Here is an 18,464-nt window from a genome sequence, read left to right on the forward strand (position 1 = left end):
ACAAGTATAAACTCTTCATTGAATCGTTGTTATTACTCCAACTCAAGAACACACCAAAAGTAGGGTTTTAGTTAATTTACATACCACAAATAACCACTAGATGATCAAGTAGCCTTCAATCTCTTGGTTAACTAACCTTGAAATGGAGTTCTACGGCTTCACATTGTATTTTTGACCAAAAATCCCCTATTTTGACCATAAAATTGTATCTTTAAATAAATGACTATCTAGCCCTTATTCTTTCTTCAGTTACAATCAACTACTAAACTATGGTTTAGTTACTTACACTTACAACACCATCGTTTTATTGATGTGCCACAAACTTCTAAAAAACATAAAATTTATTACATTAATTTTATTTGAATAACTTTATAGTTCTTATTACAATAACTTTTAAACCTAGTTTATGATATAAAATATAGCGACTAAAAATTGGGGTTTTTACAGACCGATTCTTAGGTTTTGTTTAAATAAGTTAGAGATGCTTCAATAACAACCTTGAAATTAAATCCAATAGTGTTACACTAAACTTTAATAACATTTCTCTACAATAAAGGTAAATTTTTGTTTTTCCCTATATTATATTTAACTAGTAGGTTGACTCGCCGCGTTGCGGCCGGGTCTCGATAAGGATTACCAAAGTTAGTTTCATGTGTAATGCCTGCAATACATACGAACCTTATAGCCCCTTGCTACATCACATTCGATGGGCTGTGAACAAAAAATGTGCACCAACTGATCACAAAATAGATAGTTATTAATTACAAATGATTGTTAGTTTTATATTAACACATATTACTACTACCAAATGATTGTGTTATGGTGTTGTCAAATAGCGGGCGATCATGCATGAGGTTCTACGTCTCCTGTTTCTTTGATCGCGGATCTGCACAAAGTTTATGAAATCAGACTTAAAAATATTAACAATAAAGTTCATAAATTTTATTCACACTAAGTAGGAACTTATGAAACTATAAGCACCACATGATGTTTTTAACCAACTATTAGGACCTCTAGCTCGATCCTAGTCGAGCTTAATTTCAGCTCGACTCGTTTATCCCCTAGTGAAGCTAGTCCAAGGCAGCTGATTTAAACTTTTACTGAAACATGACACGTTTCAAATGGGCATGCTTTGACCCAACCCATTACCGGAGTACTAGACTTGCCTATCTATCATCCTATAGAAATTAAACAAAAAAAAACATAATAGATCTTAAAACCAATGCACAAAAAGGAAACACTTTCATTAAAGCTAAATGGTTATGTTTGAATGATTACAAAAATGTTAACGTCTAATGAGTGTTTCATTTGTAGTATTTTCAGGAACTCTTCTCTTTCCTATTAACTGCTTACATGACATAATTGTTGGGATCATATATAAAACTTAACTCATATTGACCCGTTTTCCATTTCATAACTTAGCTTTGTTATGACCCGAGCAAAATTTTTATTTACTGTTAAAATTTTATGATGGGTCAAATTAGTTTGTTCCTGTCATAAATCAACTTGTTTGTGTTTATTAATAGGTGAAAATATTTGTTTTTATGAGAACGAAGTACTCAGTGAGAAATTCAAATCAAGCACTTCATCTGAATGTTAACATCTGGATGATTTGAAAGCTTAAGAGCCAAAATACAAACTGCAACAAAGATGAAGGGTGACGATGAAGAATCATAACTACAACAAAATAATTTTCAACTTTTTAAATTTATAGTTCTATCTTTCGTTTCCATTTTTAGTTCAAGCTTTTTATGATGTGAAAACGTTTTCTTTTGTCAGGTCAGAAGTAAAACCTGATCAAAATTGACCCATTGCGTTTTAGTAATAACTAATGTGTAAAGATGGTTTTGGTTTCAATGTGGGCGATAAACTGCATTTTAACAAGTCAAAACAACTGTGGTCGGATATGGAATAAAACTGAACTCTGATCAACCGGTTCACATTTTTAGTACGGGTAAAAGCAGGTTTTCTAAGGTCAAATATAAAGCCTAACCAAAATGAACCCGTTTGTTGTTTATAAAGGGTCTAAAAGTTTTTGTAGTTGTTTCTCACAGTCCATGACATTAGTTTCAAAGTTTACATGAATTTAGGCTGCTTATCCTCGCCATTGTATTCACATGAGAACTTTGTGCTATTCCTCTTTTGATAGCACAGTTTCTTGAGGTAGCTAGAGAAGGTGTCACACACGCAGTTGAGGTCAACGTTAAATGTCATTTATTTGTGCCAAGCATGTATAGCGGTTCTTATAGAAACAGTCTATTGAGCTTCAATTAACTATTTGATCAATTCATAATGCTTAATCTATCGGATCTAGTTATATGATATATGTATGTAATAGATTAGTGAACGAAGTGTTTGAGTAAAAAAATTGGCAGAGTAACGGCTTAGGAAATACTTTAAACACTTGTTCTAAATTATGAAGACATGAACATCCTTTATATAGAAGACAAATGCCATTCGTTACATATGCTGTAACGAATGGCCTTCATTCGTCTTCATTACAATAAGTAACATATTGGTATAGCGAATGAATCATTCGCATACCCCATTCGTCAAAATCCCATGAGGAATGGGCACCTAACAATAACAATTAAGGTCCATTCATTAAACATTCTTAATGAATGTACACATATCATAACTTAAACTCTCACTCTTTAAACAGGCTTATCGAATGAGCATACATAACTTAAAGAATGGGCTGGTAATTACCAAAATACCCTTACATTATAATAATAATAAATTACAATCGATTGCAGAGATTCTAGACGACCAAAACTGTGCACTAACAAACACCCCCTCGTGTCGTTCTCTTTGTCTTTAAGTACTTGAATTGATTTGACTTCCAGTCCGCAAAAATATGAACCCCAAATGCGTGACAAAAACGAACAACACGTTGGACTTGCATAGCCTGGTCATAATCTTCACATCTTGCAAAAAGGATCTTGTCTCGAACAACACCTCTTTGTCTGTCTCGGATAAATTAACAAGCCACATAGGGTACATGACTCGTATAAAGTTAGTATTCAACCCTTTACCCTGAACAATGACCGTCTCGTGTGTTCGTTTGTCGTAGTACCATCGATTGAATGACAGATGAAGATCTTGTGGAAAGGTCTTCACCGGAACTTGATTCATCGTCTTTGGTGGTTTGAACTTCAACCCAAGCTTTCTCCAACCAGTTTGAGGATCAATTTCATCAATATATTTCTTGGTTGGGACCTGCGGCTTAAAAAATTTAAACTCGTGGTTGACCTCAAAGAGCAGATGTTGGTAAAACCATCGTGCTAACTGATTTCCATCACGGTTAATGAAAGGCCGATTGCGAGTGTTCGCACATCCCACCTCGGCAGTGAGAGAATGTCAGTAATATATTCAATGTACTGAACACCGTTCTCCCACTTGATAATACATACCCGCAACTCCGAATCATATAACCAAGAGACGATGTCACCTTTGACAGTTGCACGACATTGAACGTAGTCTTCTGATTTGCTTTAGCATGTGCACTGACATCCAGATTGTGCCCTTGATCAACATACCTATAAACTTCAGTGATATTCGAAGTTAGGTATTTGTTGTGATCCCCAAACCATCCCTCAGCATTAGGATCCAACGAACTTGACCCCTTTGCTGATACTTTACCCTTATTCTTGGTTGTCTTCTATAGATGATCTTCGACAGCTTTGACATGTTCTTAAGTAAAGAACATATCACCCCGATCAATATTTGAACGTGTATGATGTGATGTGAAATACACATTTTTCCTTGCTAGTTTCTATGTCGTTTTGCGCTTAAACGTTAACGAATATCATTTGTTTTTGCATGAATATACATGTTTGTGTATGTGATAGGTCCCATGTTTAAGAGACCGTAAAAACGAGTTTAAGGAAGAAGAATTCATCTCAAACGGGATTCAGATGAAGCCGGTATGCATGTTTGAAGATAAGCGAGTCAGAAACCAAAAAACCAGCCAAGTGACCTGGCCACGCTGAGCGGTCACCTAGGCATTAGTAGTCACGTAGCGCGGAGCCTTAGGGGCTACCCAGACCTTTGACTTTCGTTGACCATGATTATTTTGTCTTGTGTGGGCTTGTTTTGGAACTAGTTTAGCTTGTTAATAAATTTTAAGTAATCTATTTAAACCCTAAAACCCTATGAATGAAATATACATCATTCCAGCCGTCCCACATCAGTTTCATAGAGTTTACGAAGAGGAGAAGCAGCCGGTTCGAAGTTTCATCAACCGGTTGTGTGTTTTGCCTATTTTAATGTTTGTGAGCTCGTTTTTTACTTTTAAACTTTGAAACAAGTTCCAATCAGTTTGTAATGGATACTTTGATGATTATTATATGCTGTTCATTAATTATGGTTCGCTAAACTTGTTTGAATTGCCTAAGTTTGATGTTTAACGGTTTAAATTAACTAGTTTAGGGTGCTTAACAAATGGTTGATTGTTTTTCTAATATAAAGTTCATATTTTGTGATATTATTCCATGTATACCCGCTGCCATAGACATATCTCAGGTTGCATGTGCCCCGTGTGGTTGATTATTGCATGAATTATTTTCGTGTAGGCGTTAATTGCATGTTTCGGTTAATACTTTGTGTGTTGATTGATTGTGGTAGGCATGTCATTAAGGTTTGTGTTTCTTGGATCATAAAAGTCAGTAGGTTCACCACCTTTGAGTCAGACCAAAACTTTAGGTGTCGGCTTATCTTGCTGGTTTAGTTGATTTGGTTAGTCGTTGCGAGACCACGTGCGGTTTTCCAGCTGTCGACTAGGTTAGTTTGTAAGTTGAGTTATTTTGTCTTTAATATTGAATTACCCCTCTTATCCTAGGTTTGTAATTAGCTCGAGCCTTAGTGAGAACTGTAACTTAGACATGGACCAAGTGATGAGTTATTAGGGTACGTAGATAAACAACCACAAATTAAAAGCTATCTAGACGTTGTTAGGGTTTTTTGGTAAAATTGACCGTAGTGACCCATTGCCTTGACCTCACCTATGTTAGCTCATATTTAGAACTTTGGCCACGTGTTAGCACCCGTGTCATCCTACCTATGTGATTCATTTTCTTATTATCATTAGTTCCGTTAAGTTCCACCATTAGTTAAGTTAAGTTAATTAAGATTTGTTAGTTTAAATAAATAAGTTACACAAATATATTATTTAGGCATGACTTAGATTAGGGTTAATAATGTGAGCCGTTCTCATGTGTCTTTGTGTTCAACATCCGGACTTCCATTAGACTGTACTGTTAGACGACCGATACACTTGCCGTTTGTGTGAAGCTTAGTTAGGATTGTTTGGTTTTATAAATTTAAGACATAGTGTTGAATTGCGAAGAACTATTTATTAATATTTATATATAACTTTTCGCACATCAATGTATAAAGATCAGGATACTCCTCTGCCGTCACATCTTCAATCTCAATCTCCTCGTCCTCATAAATAAACGACGTATTCCCATGTGGAATACTCGTATCAAGCAAAACTTTCTCATCGTTAATTACCTCAATATCTTCCTCAGCCTCCAATGCATCCATTTATTCATCGTTTAACCGCAACAACAGAGAAATTTGATCATGAGACAGGGCATGATCAATGAACTCACCCTCCTCGATCTTATCGGCATTAGCAGTACTCATCACCACACCTTTATTGTAATTCATAAATAATATGGTGTTGGCTTTGATCGACTCGATGGGTGTGGAATTCATAGGATCTTGATAAAACACCATCTGTCGATCATCACCCGCACCACTACCACTACTCGTACCTGCAGCAGATGAACTGAGCTCATCGGCTCACTGCCACTTGCACCAGTAGCATCAGGATCCTTACTTTCATCATCGTTCTTCAATTTCTTTAAAGCATCGTCTTTACAAGTTAACTGAAGAATAAAGGAGAAGCCTCCTGATAGAGGTTTCGGGAGCGAGTCCGGCTGAAGACTATTCAATAAACTTAGCGCCTCCCGGGAGGCAACCCGGTAATATCTTTCCTTATTATTTTATCTTCATTTTTATTTTTATTTTGATTTTCGAGTTTTGCCGGGTTGTTTCTTCTCTTACTTGCAGGTTATTCTTGGTTGGTTGATGACGGGTGATGAGCTGGAGTTTTAAACAAGTGTGCGGATGCAATTTTCTTAAGGATTGTCGCTTTCGTTCATTAGTGATAGCTTGATAGAGAGCACTGGAGTTTTAAGCTTGCGTTAGAATAGGAGGGCGAGGAACATGATTCACCGCACACTTGCATGATAACATATACCATGGGAGTTTGTTCCACTTTATTTTTCTTTATGTTTAGTTTTGTCTTTTCCTTGTCTCACATTGAGGACAATGTGAAATTTAAGTGTGGGGATGGGAAACTGACGTTTTTATTTTTAAGAAAAATAAAAGAATATTGAAAATCTAGGGATTTAATATTTAAAAATAAAAATAAATAATAAATAAATAATTTTTTTTAAAGAAAAATGTCCCTTGAAAATTGTTTTTCTTCTACGTTAAGCAGGAAATGATAATATTACCGTTGTGTTAACAAGCTCTCGAAACTTTTGGAAAATATAATAATAATAAAAGAAGAGATGATTTGCATATCTGATTTGAGATGTGTCAGGTAGGCCCAACTAACTTTAATAGTCCTCTTCAGTAGATTTTATATATCTAATAATTTGAAAAACGGTGAAACCGAATTCCGATGCTTAGGGACGATTACCATAATCTAAAAACTTTGAGATTGTAAGACTTAGATGCACTCAAACCAGCACACCACCAAATGTCCATCTTTTTACTAGCTTAGAAATAGTTATATACTTTAGGGTGATATAAAAAAAGAGAAAAATGAAAAAAAAAGAAGTATGTTATTAAAGTTATGAGTATTCCGAAAAGTTATTCCATAAAGCAAATGATTGTGAGAAATTTATCTATTGTAAAATGCCAAAGAAGCATTCTCAAAGTTAGTAAAAGAGGCCAAAAATGCACATACTAGACGGGACTTAGAGTTTACGTGTTACTAAGGGGATAGTGACTCTGAGGATACACTATTGGGGTTCGAAGGTTCTTAGTCAATAAATATCAAATTAGGCATTTATAGGACAAAGTCCAATAATATTTAGGAATAGCTCGTACGACCTCCACATGACCATTCATCCATCAAATTTCACCGAGTGCATCTAATTAGTACCATCAATAAGTCCTTGGATTATGGTGATTTGTCGAACCAGTTTGCTTCGACTCTAGTTCTTCTAGCTCTCTTTGTCTGAGATGGGGTAGGTGTAGCCTTGATTTTTGGACTTAAAACGCTTAATGCAATTGGGGGCTTGATTGGTTAGTGGCTGGGTTTAAGTGAACAACAATACTGGCAATCGCAGTCAATATGTTGAGTTGTTTCTTATGCTTTAGTAATGTTAAATAATCTGGGAGTTTGTTGTTTTCACTTGGTTATGATCCTGTGTAGATTTCTTTTTTAGGGATGAAAAAGTCTTAAGTGTGGGGATGTTTGATGTGTTATAAAACACACTTATTTTCCACACTATTTATCATTGTTTTAATCACTTATTTATATAATATTTAATGTTTTTAACTTGTTTTAGTATGATCTTACATTAATATGTATTTTGTAGGTTACGTGTTTAAAGAGAAAGAAACTGAGCTTTGAAAGAGATTTAGAGGCCTTTTATGCACTATTATTGAAGAATAAAGTGAAAGGCCCGACCCATATCCATTTTGTGAAGCCCATATGTGTTATAATAAACAACAAAAAAAACAAACCCTAACCAGCCCTAAATCCCGAAATCAGCATCCCCCATAGTTCCGATCGCAATCTGCACCCAAGAAAAGAAAAGAAAAAAGGGTTTTGGAAGCTAGTGGCGGCTAGAGGAAGAAGAAGATCATTAGAGATGGTTGTGGACAGCAGCTAGGGTTAACATTCATCACTAATCTCAGCCCTAATATTGAGTATAACATTCATAAACCTTGTGTCTTGTTAGTATTCGTAACTCTTTGATTTTGAACTTTAAATTTGAATTCTTTTGCAATTGAGTTAGGGTTTGAGTTGTTATTGATTATCATAGATTGTTGAATGATTTTAATGATGTTTGTGATGATTAATATGGTGTTTACATTAAGTTATACATGCAGTCCAAAAGTTATGTTAGGCTAAACTTGTTAGTTCTACCTAGGTTTGATGAATATTGTTAGGTTTTAGTGAGTTTTATGGATTGTTTGATCATCATGAATTGATTTTTTAATGAATGTTTGGTTTAATATTGAATTAGGTTTTGTTTAGTGGCTGTGATTTTATTAATAATACTCATAAACCCCTTGCTTTGATTGATTGAATTAGTTTTGATTGATTGTTGCTTGTTTGACTCTTTACTTTGTGTTTAGAGATGGTTTGCGGGGTGTACAACCGTAGGGTTTAGTTGGGTGTGTTAATTGATTGAATTCAGCGGGTAGGCAACTTCTTAGAGACCGGGAGGTGATAGGAAGCAAAGTCGTCTCATTGCTTTTTCTTGTAAGAATTAGGATCGCGCGAGAGCGGGTTCGTTCTTTTCGGGTTTGGGTTTGTGAGCAATTAGTTGGTCTAGTTTATTTTAAACCAAATTGTTCCTCTATCCTTGGTTGCATAGTATTCGTCTCCATTAGGGTAGTGTGTCGGTGAGACCGAGATGAGAGTCGACATTAGAACACTTTAGCAATTCATTCCCCGATTTGTTCTTAAAATCAACTAAGTGTAAGTTAGGGTTTGTTAGTGAGACTGAGAGGTGATCTAGCTTTCTTGAGTGAACCTTAGTTGTGTCATCCTTAGGAACCGGTGTCGTGGGATTCTTCAATCCATTAGATTATTATACCTTCAATAGGATTCTTACCTAGGTAGACGTTTTCTCCATTGATAAGTCTCATTCTCAAAGTTTCTTCTAGTCTTGTTAGGTTAAGTCTTTTAAGCTAGTTAAAGTAAGTTAGGTCAAATAGTTAATAATTAAAAATTATTTAAAAAATATTATTCCTAGGTGAGTCTTTGTTAGGGTTAAGTACTAAAAACGTTTTCACGTGTCCTTGTGTTCGATACTCGGACTTCCTTAGTGCTATACTATTAGTGATCGGTACACTTGCCGGTTTTGTGTGGTTTCTTTAGAAGTCTTGTTTTATAAATTTAAAGCTTAGTTGTGAGTTACTTAAAAAGAGCATTCATTAAACACACATCACGTTGATTCATCAACATTTGATCCTACTGTTGACCATCAGTTTCCATTTGATTCTCTTATATATGAATCAGGCTAAGGAGCATATCCATTCGTTGTGCATGCGGAAAGATATGAAAATTAGGAGGAACATGCTTCATTGGGCCTTACGGACGAGTAACTCTCATATACGATAAAGCCGAAGGTTGTATCGGCATCTTTGTAGGAGACGTTATTAAAGTCACAGGAGGTGTGGCCAGAGGAGATAACAACGATTGGGGAATCGAAGCAAATCTTGGATCTGATGAATCTATCGTCGTTATAGTGATTGTCGGGGTGCTATCAGTAAGCGACACCACAGGCCTTTGTTGCACAGAAGACCTTGGCATTTGTGGACCTATCTCCACACCAAAAACATGTGTAATCCGACACTTGGGCGGTTGTTCAGTCAGCTTCTCCTTTCCCTTACGTTTTCGTTGAGCAGCATACGAGCTATCTGCCACAACCTCAGTACGCCTACCATCACCCCCATTCCCACCGTATCCATTGTTACTATCATCATCACCACCTATGTTCCCATCTGGCCCCTCTTCCCATTCAAAATCCGAGTCATCATGGATCTAACGGTCATTAGAAGGACATTCATAATCAAGATTCGCCAAATGACCAATCAAACATTTGGTCCTTGGGCGATCCTCTACCGCTGGCTTCCAGTATGTGTTCATACGCTTCTTTGAATCAACATTCATCTGTTCAATCTTCAACACATATTTCAATGTTGGATCGATTTCAAGATCAGGAATCAGATCTTGAATAATTAGCTAAACGAATCATGAATACATCAAAACTTGCTGCAGAGATTCTTGACCCGAAACTTCTCCTTTAGATAGTAGAATACGAGCTCAGAGAAATTGAACGGTTTGTTCAATATAAGAGCAAAAAATGCGGATTGAAGCATTATCAGACATTCGTCAAAGCCACCCTTTCGTCCCCAAAGCAATGGATCAAAACGTGTAATAAGTACTTGTATGGGGCACACAAGTACGGCTTGTTATATTGGGAACGATTCAGGTCTCACTTATAGAATAGTCTTTGAAACAATCCATGAATCAGCGCCTTATCGAACTCACATGGACGGTCCATGTTATCTAGTAAACCTCAGTACCTGACGTATCACACCAAGAGTGATCGTGATAGTCGTATTAATTTCCACAACAATGTGGTTCTCTCCACATACTTAGCCGAATCCCGAAAAGAACATATCACGCTAAAATGTACAGGGACACTAGCGGTTATAGCATGGTAGATCCGAGATTGATGTAAGAATGCAATGATATCACCGAAGATGTCTTGATCGGCAAAGTTATCCTGCACAAACACACAAATATTGTGCTTCTTGTCGTATGCTAAATCAGGAGCAGCTGGAGCTTGTTGTTGCTGTGCTGGTGGTTGCTTTTGTTGTGTAACAGTTTGTGGATCAACAGCTGGGGCATCTTGGTCAGCCATTGTTGTAGTCACAATAACCCGAAGATTAGTAAAAATAAACATACCTAACTTAAAAAAATCATATTCTCATTTAATACTTAAATGAAAATTCCATTCAAACCAATTATCATTCGCTATCTCATTCGTTATGATGAATGGCTTCATTCGGTATAACTAATGAGTTGATTCATTGTCTTATAAAAATGAATGAATGCATAACGAATGAGTAAAATCATTCGTGTATTTTGTAAGATGGATGAGAAAGTCAATAATTACAAAATTAAATGAATATGGCCAATTCGTTATAAAGTGTCAACGAATGAGTTCATTCGTATTAATCAGACACGAAAGACCAAACATTCGTTGAGTATAACGAATAAGAACCAATAATTATCCAACTTTGACTCATAGTTGTCAAAGTCCAAATAGGTAAGAACATAGACGGTCAACATGCATCATAATTACAATTAACCCATGAAACACAATGAATCAATGTGAAATCTGCATCAGTAAACTCGTATAACCATCGTATATTGACCTCAATCAACTAAAACTCAATACACTGTGTGTTACAGGTTTATTGCGTTTGATTCGTGTTTACCAAAAGTATCTTAATTAATCAACAAAACTCGAATTCGTGAGGGTCGAAATTATTGAAAATTTTGGCAAGGTTTCTTTAAGGTGAGGGTGATAATCAATGTATAAGAATGAACAATGAACGATTCGTTCACCCACTATTCTATATAAAGGACAGATTTGCACACAAACCTAGATACACGAATGAATGCATTCGTTAATTCAAAATTAACGAATGGTTCACTTTCGTTGTCTCAAAAGTTCTCGAATCAATCATAACTTAAAACTAGTACCGAATCTACAAAGATTTGTTCATCATTCGTTATAAAAAATGATAGCGAATGGATTCTATTCATTATGATCAAACATAACGAATAGGGTTTAATAAACAATTAAAAGTGAAAATTTTCATTTCAACTTCCATGAAACAATAATGAATCAAAACTCGTGTCCCGATGAACTTTACCTTAAGAACTTACCACTCGGGGTGAAAAGCAATAAATTAGCGTGATTTGCGTTCAAAACACGTAAGTTAAATGAATTAACTTACAAACCAATTAACTTAAAAGAATTAAATAAGAAAATTAAATAAAAATGTGGGAAAATATTTTTGGTATTTTCTTTTTGAAATTTGTACTCTTTTTAGGTTGGAAATCAAAAATAAAGCAGAAATCAAGATAAAAACAAAATATTTTGGATTTTGTGTATTTTCGAATTAAAAACAATTAAAGCTAAGTCAATATGAAATCTATTTAGTGAAAACAGTTTATATTTTTGTTAGTTGAGCACAAAATTATATTGACCAAATCGCCCTTCCACATCAGTTTTATATTTCAGCGTTATCATGACTGTGTTAAGTCGGTCATTGATATTGTTGTCTACTTAAATCTTAAAATAAACTTTCAATCATATTTGTGGTATGATTTAGGTTCAATTAAAGTAAAGATTATCAGAAACTATCAGCCTCTAATCTCGATTCGGGCTTAATTTGACTTTTACCATGTCACCCAAACTTAACTTTAACTATTATGCATGAAGATCAAAAATTTATGTTTTATCAATTTGAATAAGCAATCTAAGCTCACAATCCCCACTACAAGGTATACCTTCATTATCAAGCAATGCACCAAGCTTCATTTACCGAGAGTGAGTATGCACAAGTTCATCTATAGGATTACAAACATTGTATCCCCTGGGATCCGTTTCTTATTGGTATTAAGACACACGCAAGGGAGGAACAATGTTTGGCTCAGCGGATTCTGATCAAGTCACTAATGAGTTTGTACGAAGTACAACAATGATCAAGTTTATTGACTTAGGGTTCGCTCTTAAAGCATGTGAAATATTCAGATTATGAATATCTAGATAATAAAACGCATTAAGACTCACAGTGTCCTGAAACCGGATGCATCCCATCAATACAAGATTTGAGGTCATAAAACCATACACCGTTTAAGTGTTAACCAAAAACTAGACGCATTTTATTTAGAACTTTTGTTTTTGGTGATCAAACAGACATAAGGCTTGAGTATGACAGGCTATTACATTTCTGTCTTCATTACCGAGACTTTTGGAAGAGATTAACACCTCTTTCAAATTGGCAATTCTTATGTTTATATCACATACTTTACTCTAACAATTTGTTTAAGACTTATCAATGCACCAATGCGGATAAGCACACAGTCTTTTAAGCTTATTTCTTTCTGGATATGTGACTTGATGATCGATGTACCATCATCTAATATTTTTGTATCAAAACTCATTTTTGAGGAGCAATTTTTTTAATTTTTTGTATTTTTGAAATATTGAATGTTTTAGTTTTTTCTCTATACAAACTGAAATCACAATATTTTTGTATTTTTCCCTTTTTTCCTCTAACAACTAAAACAAGAAAATAACAAATTTTAAAATAAAAAATGTACAAACAAAAGTTGATTATCCGAGCTTAAGGATATCAGCAAGAGTTTCCAATCTGTTTAAACCAAGCAAAAAGTTAAAACGAGTTTTGTCAAAAGCTTTGGTAAACAGATCAGCTTTCTGAAAGTCTGTGTGCACCTTCTCCAGATCGATTAATTTCTTTTCAAAACAATCATGGATAAAATGATATCGAATTTCGATATGCTTCGTCTTAGAAAGGTGCACGGGGTACTTCTTGATACAAATAGCAGCCGAGCTATCAATAAATATGGGAGTAGTAAGAAACATCAAACCGTAATCCCGCAAGTGTTGTTGGATCCAAAGAACTTGTGAACAGCAACTCGAGACTACGACATACTCTGCTTCTGCGGTTGAAGTGGAGACCGTTGTCTGCTTCTTACACTGCCAGGAAAGAAGCTGGATTCCTAGAAATTGACCATCCGCCGTAGTTGACTTGAAGTTGATTTGGAACCCCCGTAGTCCAAATCGGAAAATGCAGTGAGATCAAAGCTATCATCCTTGGGATACCATAACCCAGTGTCAGGATTACCCATCAGATAGTGAAGTATACGTTTAACCGCCGCCAGATGAGTCACTCGGGGACTCGATTGATACCTGGCACACAAAAAAACAGCAAACATGATATCGGGATGAGAAGCAGTAAGATACATTAAAGAACCTATCATAGCTCGGTATAGGGTAGGATCAACGATATCCTCCAATTCATCCGGTGACAAATTGTGACCCACGGGTAGAGAAGTCGAAGGGACTTTTCCGGCAGTTATCTTGAATTGGCTCAAGACGTCGTTCACATATTTCATTAGATGTATGAAAATTCCAGCATCAGACTGATGAACCTGCAACCCTAGAAATCCCCCCATCGAGCTCATCTCAAATTTCGTCTGCATTGACTTCTCAAAATACTTACACAACTTGTCGTTTGTAGGACCAAATATGATGTCATCGACATATATATGGACGAGGAGCAAATCTTCTCCAATAGTCTTATAGAAAAGAGTACAATTCACAATCCCTCGTTTGAAGCCACTATCCATCAGATGGTCAGAAAGCATGTCGTACCAAGCTCTCGGGAATTGGTGTAAATCGTAAAGAGCCTTGCTTAAATGATAAACACGACCAGGATAGTCCGGATCTTCAAAACCAGGAGTCTGTTTCACGAACACCTCTTCATGATGTTACCCAATGAGAAACGCACTCTTGACTTCCATTTGATAAACTTTAATGTTCTTGAAAGCTGCATAGGCCAAAAATATACGTATAACTTCTATTCTTGCAACAGGAGCATATAGTTTTGTGTAGTCTACGGTTATGTTTGGCAAAACTAGCTGGTAGCTGTTAGCTGTAAGTTGGAAGCTGAAGGCTGGAAGCTGAAAGCTAGAAGCTAGTAGCTGTTAGCTGTAGCTTTTAAATATTTAGGTCTTTGGCAGAGTAGCAGAAACTTTTAATAAAATTAGCTGGGTGCCCGCGTAGTGCGGCGGAATGGGCGCACAACCTAACATCAACCGCAGTGTCGGTACATGATTCACCTGATGACAGTGCATACATAACCTAAATGTAGACGTGTAATTCATGGAAAAGCAGTAAGCTTGTAAATGATGTCGAAAATCAAGAAACAAAGCTGAAATATATAGTAATTTTCAAATAGATAATTTTTTTAAACCAACATATTTTGATATGAATCCCTTCTGAACATGCACTGTTTTAATCTGAAATATGTTCTGACCTGATCCCTTTCGACTCAAAAAGTGTACCGACACGAATCGAACTAATTTAACCATTTTTGTATCGACTCGTTCTGACCATAATTTGGTCTTACACATGACTCAAGTTCATGTGACTCGACTCCTAATTTGGTCTTACACATGACTCGAGCTCATCTGACTCGGCATTTTACCGATCCTAATTGATAATCACGTAGTATGTTAATTTTTTAAAGTTAGAGAAGTATAGCAATATCATACTCAAATTAAAGAGAATAAAATGCTCGTTTTTATGATGTAATTTGTTTAAAAAATTATTAACGTGTGAAAAAGTTATGGCTTCTAAAAAGTCATGGGGGTAGTTAGTTTTGAATAAGGGTTGAATGTGTAACTATTGTATAAATTAACAAAAATTGATATAAGTTCAAGTACCAAACTTGTAAATTCAAATGTAAAAGCTTGTAGAGCTTTTTCTCAAATGCTACCTATAGTAGCGTTTCAATTTAGAGCTTTTTCTCATCCTCTAAAAGCTTTAAGCTCCTCTTACCAAACAATATTTTTTATTATATAGGAGTTTTTTCTAAAAGCTTGTAGCTTAAAGCCCCTAAAAAGCTCCTTAAAGCCCTTTGCCAAACACACCCTACGCCTTCTTGCTGATGATACCCTTGCACAACCAAACGTGCTTTATTTCTGACAATGAACCCATAATCATCCTTCTTACATTTAAAAACCCATTTGGTCGGAATAGGCTTCTTAACTCTATCAGGCATGTCAATGAGATCCCAAGGACCTAGTCGATTGAACTGCTGCAATTCTTCTTGCATTGCTTCTACCCAAGATGAAACTTCAAGCGCCATACGAACACTTGTTGGTTCCATTTGAGAAAGAAATCTAGTGTATTTTGCGAGATTCATGATTCCCGATGAATACATATCGACATACGCATATAAAACATTAGAATCATTGGAACTAGCAAGCTGATGACGTGTCTGAACACCAGCATCAAGATCACCAATGATGTTGTCCTGAGGATGGTACGTGTGAATCCGAAGTGTTGGATTCTCATGTACAACAACATTATCAGTTAAATTAGTAAGATTTCTTTAGCATCATGAGATGATTCCCCACCCTTATGAATTTCAGGGAAAAGAACTGAAGAAGAATCAGCAAAATGACCGTCATCCGATGAAATGGAAATGACATCATATGTATCACGATAATCATCTTGTGGAACATCATCATAATTAGAAGTCGAAGCCCTTGGTGTAGAAAACAATTGATCTTCCAAATAAGCATGCACCAAGTCTTCATCAGGTAGATCAACTATGAAAGTAATTGAGGTTAATAAACTCTCATGGTCAAACATCCAATCACGACCCTTGCTAGTAGGAGGTGTTGTATAACTTTGGCAATAAACATGATACTATTCCTCAATACAACCAAAGTAAAGTTGAAGACATGTTTCTTAGGCGATGCAAGCCCAAAAAGTAACCCTCAATTGCGTTTTCTTTAATTTTCCCGTATCTCCTTTTAACATCGTGCAAGGACACTCGAAAGGCTCCAAAAACTTTAAAATAGGATTACGTTTATTCGGAAGCTCGTAACTCATTTTACCCAGATTCTTAACCATCAGAACATGATTGAGTGTGTAGCAAGCAATGTTCATCACCTCATTTCAAAATTGGACAAGAAGCTTTGAGTCTGCAAGCATCGTTCTTGCTGCTTCAATCAATGTTCAGTTATTTCGTTCAGTCACACCATTCTGTTGTGGTACATAGAGAGCACTATATTCATGATGGATTCCCTTTTGAATACAAAAGAAGTCCAATATAGTATTCTTGAACTCCATACCATTATCACTCTGAATACGTCTCACCTTATGTTTGTAAAGTTATTTGATCATTGTGATTAAATTCTAAACAAGAACAAGTGTCTGATCTTTAGAACTCTTAAATAACACCCATGAGTATCTCGAATAGTCATCAGTGACAACTAGACAGTACCAATATCCAACAATACTCGCAATTCACAGGACCAAACAAATCCATATGAAGTCATTTCAGAGGAGTATCAATGGAATTAACTAACTTAGACAGTTGAGACTTCTTCTTCTGCTTGCCCTTCTTGCATGCAACACAGTGATCGGTCAACTTGAAGTGCTTCAGAGAAAACCCATCCACTAAATCATTTGCCATCAGATAGTTCATATTTCTTACATTAATATGACCCATACGTCTATGACACACAATCGAGTCTTTCTCAGTTGCTTTCGAGACGAAACACGTTTCAATAAAGTAAAGTTGATACCTTAGTACTCATATTAAGTACATAAATATCATTTGACCTAGGAGACCTCATAACAACCATGTCTTCTTGAATGACATATTCTGTTTTGAGTATTATGCACTCTATGTCAGTAAATACTGTGGTATACTTCTTATCACAAATCTGAGGCACGCTCAGCAAGTTGTGATCCACCTTATCACAATAATTTACTTTCTCAAATGTAATAGGACCATTCGAAACATCTCCTTCCTTTGTAATCATTCCCTCAGAATTTCCCACAAACGCTACATAACCCCCCTCGAATATTCTTGACATTGGTTAGTAGGTCATTGTTTCCAGTAATATGACGAGAGCATCCACTATCCTTAATTCAGTTTTCACCAGATATAGTCTTGGATAAACTCTGCACATGAAGGTAAAATAATTAGCTTAAAAAGGAAGCCCATGCCTCAGTATTGGGCACCTCTTCAATTTCATTTGAAGAGTTAATCTTGAAGGAATCCAACTGCGATTTAGCTGCTTGTGAATAAGTCTTTCGACTTTCGTCTCAAGTATGTAGCTTGGTCTACATTTGTGTTCAAATTTGTACAAATTGGTTCCGTAGGAACAAATTTGGGTTTTGAGTTAACAGTGCTTTCATCAACATGAATTACATTTCGTGGATTCACATTTGGAAACATGATGTGAGTCTCATCATCACAAGACATAGGTCATTTCAGAATTCATTAATCAAAGGAACTAGTTTGGATTGTTCTTTGATAAATGGATGAATATTATGTGATTTCTTCATACCACAGTTTCTAACAACATGTCCACGTTCACCACGTAAGAAGCATGTTCTCATATCAACAAAACGAACATTGTGGTTTGCAACAAAAGATTAATGAGAAACACCAAGGACATGCACTTTGTTCAAGTCATCAAACGTAACAGATTTCTTTTTCATATAAAAATCAAGGTTTGAACAATTAGAGAAACTCTATAACGTTTCAGTTCCAGTTGAATTAACAAATTGAACTTTCTTAACATATTTTAATAAATTTTTGGCTTTAACCAATTGATCTATTGTGTTTGATACTTTAGATTTTGCAAATGCATGCTTAAGATCTTGTATCTTTGAAGTTTCATTGTTAAAGACACTTTCAACCAACTCAGGCTTGGTCAAATTAAGTGGAATGTCTTTTTCAGTGAACACTTTTCTAGGACCTTTTAACCTAAACACTCAACCAGTGTTTTCATTGGAAGGAGCTGGATTGATGAAGCCCATCAAATTCGCATCAGAAAGTTTTGGTTTTTC

General features: G+C 35.7%; 1 long non-coding RNA gene across 1 annotated transcript in view; it reads right to left on the bottom strand.

Moving 5' to 3' along the window:
- Positions 1 to 812: 812 nt before the first annotated feature.
- The window catches only part of LOC143562588 (uncharacterized), a 30,763-nt gene continuing 13,111 nt past the window's right edge, over positions 813 to 18,464 (bottom strand). The window contains exons 2-3 of the long non-coding RNA XR_013140512.1: positions 2,081 to 2,167; positions 813 to 886 (exon numbers count right to left, since the gene is read on the bottom strand). This is a non-coding gene — a long non-coding RNA (uncharacterized LOC143562588). The remainder of the gene's footprint in view (positions 887 to 2,080; positions 2,168 to 18,464) is intronic.

This window comes from Bidens hawaiensis, unplaced genomic scaffold, assembly GCF_021521415.1.
Source record: "Bidens hawaiensis isolate Kalapana, Puna unplaced genomic scaffold, B.hawaiensis_p1.1 tig00001179_1, whole genome shotgun sequence".
Lineage (NCBI taxonomy): Eukaryota > Viridiplantae > Streptophyta > Magnoliopsida > Asterales > Asteraceae > Bidens > Bidens hawaiensis.